Source organism: Schistocerca cancellata, chromosome 6 (genome assembly GCF_023864275.1).
Source record: "Schistocerca cancellata isolate TAMUIC-IGC-003103 chromosome 6, iqSchCanc2.1, whole genome shotgun sequence".
NCBI lineage: Eukaryota > Metazoa > Arthropoda > Insecta > Orthoptera > Acrididae > Schistocerca > Schistocerca cancellata.
Genome location: NC_064631.1, coordinates 249,939,236 through 249,946,486, shown reverse-complemented (window position 1 = coordinate 249,946,486; position 7,251 = coordinate 249,939,236).

The following is a 7,251-nucleotide window of genomic DNA, read 5'->3' as shown; positions in this document are numbered from 1 at the left end:
CATAAAAATTATGTAGGTGTGAAGAAAAATTATGAGGAAAGGGGTGGCACTGTAAATCCTACAGCACGGTGTATTTCAGTCTGGATATGTGGAAGGAATTTTTGATTAGGTCCATGAACCAAACTACCTGCATATGAACAGTTCCAATAGACTGTGAATGTTTAGAAACTAAATCATTTTGGATGTGTCACAGTGGATTTTCCTGTCTCTGATACTTTTCATTTAATACTGTATCAAAAAGTGAAATTTGATAAATGCTGTAACTGAAAATATTAGAGACTGTTTGAGGCATAATCCTTCACCATGTAAGGTCACATAGAAAATTTTAATAGCAAGTTTGAGAAATGAACAAGTCCAGTCATGTGATTTATTAATATTACCTATCATCACTTATAAGCTCTCATTTTTACTTGTTAATATAACAGTAACGATTTAAATGACCAGTTAACACTAAATTAACTACGTTCTCCAAGAACCTGATGAACTATTTCACAAGTGTTCAATATAACTGCCTTCTGAAGTTGCAAACACAGTGAAGCATGCAGTTTTAGGTTCTGTAGGCTCTTCAAATTTTGCTTTGGGTCAATAATGGTGACCAATATTACCACATGGATGAGAACTGACATCTGTTTCCTCATGGTTTTTACCTGCCAGGTCCCTGGTTTTGGCTATTATGTCATTGCAGACGGTTTGCAAATTGTGAGTGTTGATGGCTCTAAGGAAAGTGGCTTGCTCAGCTTTATTCACAACTAATATATAAGTCTATTACAACATATTGTTTTATTGGTTTCAGTAAATTTGGAAGTTTCATTTACTGCAACAGTGAGAGGATCCTCAGCACCTATTTCATAACCTTAGAACACCAATAGTAATAGAAGTTGAAAGTGACTGTGTTAACACAAGAGTGTGGGCTACATATGTATTACAAGAAATTAAATTATTTACAAATTATGACTTTATATAAAGAAAAAACCTTGTATTAATACCAAACATCCTGATTTTTATCACCTTTACATAAATCTTACTTACATTTAACTTTTTAACTATCGTAGACAAAGAAATAAAAACTCTTTGAAAAAAATCAATGTTCAAGCATTAGTTTTGATGATGTTCACATAATTTTAGTTTCAATATATTACTTATTAGTTTCCTGATTTCTGATCTTCTAATGGAACCAACAAACAATTTTTCATGATCATCTTCATTCAACTGGCATACATTCAAGGCAATACACAGCCTGATGATCACATCTGCTGCATTGTTTACATGTTCTGCAGTGGCAAGCCCTGCTACATAAAGAAAACTGGCCGACTCCTCGATGAGTAAGTTTAACAGGCTGCATGAGTTATTCTGGAAGGCCAATGAGTAGTCTGCCTTTCAGTCTGATAGCTCTGAGTTTGTTTTGCTATGAAATTCGACGCTCAATAGGTCTTGCAAGTGCAAATCCAACTTCTTGTAGGTAGTGATAGCAGACAACTTTCAGTTTAAAGCTGTTCATCTGGTATTACCACAAGACCATTTATGCCCGCCATGTTGACAACACTGTAAAACAATGTGAGAGGCCATCGGCAACTGTTTGGAGTAACACTGTATTGCGTACACATTTTATCAAAAATATCGACACCTCACTTTGTTTACAAAATGTGATGATTTCTGGTTTTCTAGCTTCGCCACTAGCGGCATCGATTTTGTCATCATTGTGAAGTGTATACAACAAGAAAAATACTTTATTTCGCTTTGGCACGTAACTGACTAGCGTGCAATTATGTTGAAACCCGAAAATGGATTCATTTATTTCTCGGTTTTGTGTTGGTTTTAACAGTTCAGGTACTTCTGGTTTATTCTTTGTCAGTGGTCCTACAGCCATAATCTTGTGAATCAACAGTTGTTTGAGTGTAGGCACGCTAGTAAACCATTTGTCCACAGTGATACTGCATCCCAGGCCATATAATGGACTTGGAATTTGATAGACAATATCACGCACTTTATCTGATTCTCTCTCTGGTGCATGCCTATGTAAATCTCAAAATTATTGGCATGTGGACACTTGATGTCCACCACCATAATGATCTTTATACCCAACTTTGCTGGTTTGTTTCACATGTACATCATGAAACCTCAACGTTCCTTGAAAGTGACTAACTGCTCATCAAGTCATAAGGTTTTTGCTTGGAGTATAATATTTCTTACAGTTCTGAAGCATTACACCAGTGCCCACAGACTTCAATTAAAATTTATTTACACATTTTGCACTACAGGAGTTGGCACACCCTAGTGAGAACTGGGATTCATACATGAGGAATACACGAAACAATGGCATTGTAGCACGTCAATTGTTGAAAACAAAACGACCGTTTTACTTGCTGGGCTACACATGTAGCCCACATGTGCACTGTAGTGTTAAGTCCGATCACTGGGAGGAAAGAAAGCAAAAAATTACGATTTGCCCTTGGAGGAAGGTCCACAAAATAAGCTTTAGAGACAATCAACGGCCTGTACATTATTCGCTAAAAAGGGCACTAGGTTAGCAAATGGTGAACCGTCAAAGGTTGATGACTATGAGCACATTGTGGTGGGGGATCACCAAGTAACAAATGGCGATGGCTTACTTGACAGTGCCCAATATGCAACCTCGCTAAAATGATCTCCTTGCAATGAGAGGGCCGAGAGGTGGTCAACCAAGCCGTTGAGAAAGGTTTAATTCCCCACAGTTCATTCCCGTGAAGAGAAGACCAGTGGTGATGCTAAAGTGATGCCTTCTGCCGACAGTCAGCAACATTAGGATCATCCAAAGGAATGTAAGAGATAGCAGGCCGAGGCAGCAGCCTCATTTCCCGTCAGACCGATGCAACCAGGAACCCACATGAGCATGATAGCGGCTCCCTCAACAGCGAGCAAGTGGGAGCTTTCTTGGACTTCTTGTATTAAGGGATGGACTACGTACAGCACACAGAGTCTCTGAAGGGCACTTGGAGAATCAAAGCACATGCACAGTTGAAAATCCTGTGTTGCTGGATGTACTGCATGCCCTGATACAGGGCAAAGAGGTCTGCTGTAAAAATTAAGTAGTGTTTTGGAAGTTGATACCAAAAATGGTTGGTGTCAATGATAAAGGCACACCCGGGCCACGGTCAGTCCTAGAGCAATCAGGGTACACAAAGGTGCTATTGGTAAGTTCCATGCGAAGGTTGGGAAACCTACAGTGATAGATCAAATCTGGAGTAGTGTCCATAGTCCAAGATGAACACGAGCCATCACACAAAGCCAAGGCAGTGAAGGATTCAAAAAGCGAACTCCAGGAGGTAACAGAAAAGGACACTGGCTGTCAAAGGGAGTCATCAAAAAAGGTGTACAATGGGTGGCGGAGCACGGCAGACAAACTGAATGTGCATCCGTTGAGGATTACGACATTCCAATACACCAGTGGTAATTCAGCAGCTTCTGCATAGACTCTCCGTCAAGCTAGCACAAAAGGCAAATGTATTCCACAATGGTGAACTGTGTTAAGACGGCATAAGATGGATGTGCAGATAAATAAACGAAATACCCATAGTCTATTCAAATGGACAAGGGATCAGTATAAGCAGAGAAGGGTGGTCTGATCCAGTCCGCAGGAAGTAACGCTTAGGACATGTAGGACATTGAGGGACCAAGTACAGTCATGTAAGACACGTGGCAGGACCAAGAAAGTTTCCTATCAAGCATGAGCCCCAGGAATTTCATAGTTTCAGATAACGGAAGAGCAAGAGGCCACAGGTACAAAGATGGTGGAAGAAAGCCACTGCACAGCCAGAAATTCATACAAAGGGTTTCAATAGTGGGAAAACGAATGCCATTATCAATGCTCCACAAGTAAAGATGACTGAGGCATCACTGAAGACACCACTCAAGGAGACAAGTCCATGCAGAACTGCAATAGATAGCGGAGTTTCCGACAAAAAGGGAGCCGTAGATGCCTGGCAAGAGACAATCCATAATAGGATTAAAGGCTATAGCAAAGAAGACAACACTTTGGATGGTGCCTTAGAGGCATCCCATTCTCCTCGCTAAAGGTATCCAACAAAGCACAAACCACATGTACCTTGAAAATTCGGTCTCTTAAAAATTCCTGAAGGAATTGGAGCAGGCAGCCTCGGAAGCCCTGCATGTATTGAGTATAGCAACAGGATAGGGTTCTTTTCCCTTCACCCAGACCCCCCTGGGTGGCCTGCTCATCGAGATACATGAGGCAAACATGTATCTGATACAGTGGAGAGGAGGGAGGCAGCAATTGCCCTCATGTGCACCACTACCACAAGTAACGCATATCCGGGCGTATTCTGATAGGACATGGGAGTGTGGTTATAACATTGACACTGGTAGCAACATATCGGGTTTGGGATGTACGATTGGACCGTGATGACTTCCTTAATCTTCAATGGAAGCACTACTCGATCAAATGTGAGACGAGTGTGTGTAGGCACTAAGTTTGCATCAACTTTTATCATTACCGGATGGACCACAGTGACACCCTGATCAGAGAGATAATTTTGGATTCCCCTCTCAGTCACACCACCAAGCAGACGAGCATAAATAGCACCATGCAAAGAACTCAGCATACGATGGATCGCGATTGCCGTGGAGGAGCGAAACTGTAAGTAGTTATTGGGCTTGAAAATCACAATTAGTTTCCAGTAAAATGAACAGGACGGCCATGGATGAGAAAAGCCATAAACAGTTGCTGGGCTTGAAAAATCATAATTGGTCTCCAAAAGCAAAGTACCATTACATAGGCAAGAACAGGATTTCACAGGGCCTGCAATTGCATCAACACTGTATTAACTGTAGCAAAAGACTGACCTCCTTCAGTGTGAGAAACCGAGGTACCGCATGAAGAGTCGTTGAATCTATAGTTTCATTTAGTGTACATTTAGTATACGTAGACTGAGATGAAGATGATTGACTCACTGAGAAAAAATTCTCCGATAGAGTGCTCCTTCCAACAGGTGACCCCCCCTCAGAGGGGGGCATTGTGGCCTTAGGTGACTGTTCACATTTCCTGAGCTCTATACAAAGGGACCAACTGGCAATTGGGAAGGTAATAGCTAAGACTATCACCCCTCCCTGGGCCTGGCCTGTACCAAGGGTGCATGCGAACCCTACCTATCAACATGAGGCTGTGAGTTATGCATTATCCAGTTACCTATTATGCATCAATGCTTGGGCCGGCCTTCAGAAGTGCACAGGGAGGAAGAAGAAACAAAGAGAAACCTCAAATGTCAAAGCTAAGGACGGGGAAAAGGCAGAGAAAGAAGAAAAAACAGCTAAGGTCATACATGTCTATGTTAGAACCTTAGAACACTAAGATGAAAAAGAAGTTAAAAGCACCTACACTTTAAGCCCAATCGAAGACAGGAAAGAGAGCTAATAACATGGACTTCCTCTTGGAGGAAGTTTCACAAAATACGCCGCAGAGACAATGGAGTCCCAAACTAAAGATTAAATGTCCTTTGCCATATTGCTACAACAGATTAAAAGAAAAATGAGGTTGACAGAGGTTGCGCGTCATTCTGTAAAACAGCTGATAACTCAAATGGCAAACATACATCAGAACGTAAGCAGATAAAAACACAGCATTCGGTCAGGAAATGGCACACCATCAGAGATTGATGACAATGAGCACAAAGTGGTAGGGGATCACCATTTAACAAATGGCAATGGTAAAATGACAGTGCCCAGTACGTAGCTAAAATGATCTTGCAACAAAAGAGCCAAGAGGCGGTTAGCCAAGTGGCCGGTAGACGTTTAGTTCCCTGGAGTTTATTTCCATGAAGGGAAGATGCCAAAGTGACACCACCTGCTGACAGACAGCAACACAGAGATCACTGGAAGAAATGGAAAAACTAGCAGGCCAAGGTACGAGGACTACAGCCTTGGCAGCAGCGTCAGCAGCCTTGTTTCCCATCAGACCAACATGACCAGGAACCTGTATAAACATCACAGTGGCTCTCTCAAGAGTGAACAAGTGGAAGTTTTCTTGGATCCCATTGGACTAATGGACGGATTGTATACAGTACACAGATGCTCTGAAAGCCACTGAGAGAATTGGAGCATGACACAATTAAAAAGCCTGTGTTGCTGGAGGTACTGGGGGGTCTGACACAGGGCGAACAGCTCTGCTGTAAATATTTAGCAGTGTTGCGGAAACCGATACCGAAAATAGTCAGTGCCAATGACGAATGCACATCCGACACCATGGTCAGTCCAAGAGCCATCAGTGTACACAAAGGTACTATCAAAAAGTTTTATGTGAATCTGGAGTAGTGTCCTTAGGAAGAGAACGAAGCCAAAGTCATACACGGGCCAATGCTCAAAGCCAATGTGGTGAAGGGTTCACACCCATCAGGAAAGTGGCAGACAGCATGAAGTTAAGCTGCCAAAGCAATAGCTGAAAGCAAACTCCAGGAAGTAAATGAGATGAGGGATGCACCCCCATATTTGCAGTCAAAGGAGGAGGCATTGGATGGGTGGCCAGGTACAGCAAACAAACAGCATGCATATCCACTGGGGAGAACATCATGTCAGTATGACAGCAGTAATTCGGCAGCTTCTGCATACTCTCTCTGAACCAGGCTAGTGTAAAAGGTGCCAGTGGCCAAATGGATTCCACGATGGTGGATTGTATTTATATGGCTTAAGATGTACAGGTGCATACACGAAACACCCAGTCTAGTTTTGAATGGACAAGAGAACTGAGGAGAGTGGTCTGATCCGCTCCCCAGGGAGTACAGTTTATAACATGTAGGGCACTGAGGGACCGAGTACAGCGGGTGGCGAGGTAAGACATGTGGGAGGACCAAGACTGTTTTCTATCAAGCATGAGCCCAAGAATTCCATAGTTTCACCAACCGGAAGAGCAACAGGCCCGTAAAGCTAGTGGAAGAAACCCACTGCACCACCAGAAATTCATTCATACTGTTTGTCAGTGGAAAAGCAAAAGCCACTGTCAATACTTCACAAGTAAAGATGATCAAGGCATCGCTGAGGACATTGCCCAAGGAGACTAGTACATGGGGAACTGCAACAGATTACAAAATCTTCAACAAAAAGGGAGCACGAGATGCTCAGCGGAAGACAGGCCATAATAGGGATAACAGCTATTGCTAAGAGGACGACGCTCACAAGAAAGCCCTGAGGAACCCCAATTTTCCAGATAAAGGCAGAACTCACACGGACCTTGAAAACTTGGTCGTTTAAAAATTTCTGAAGGAA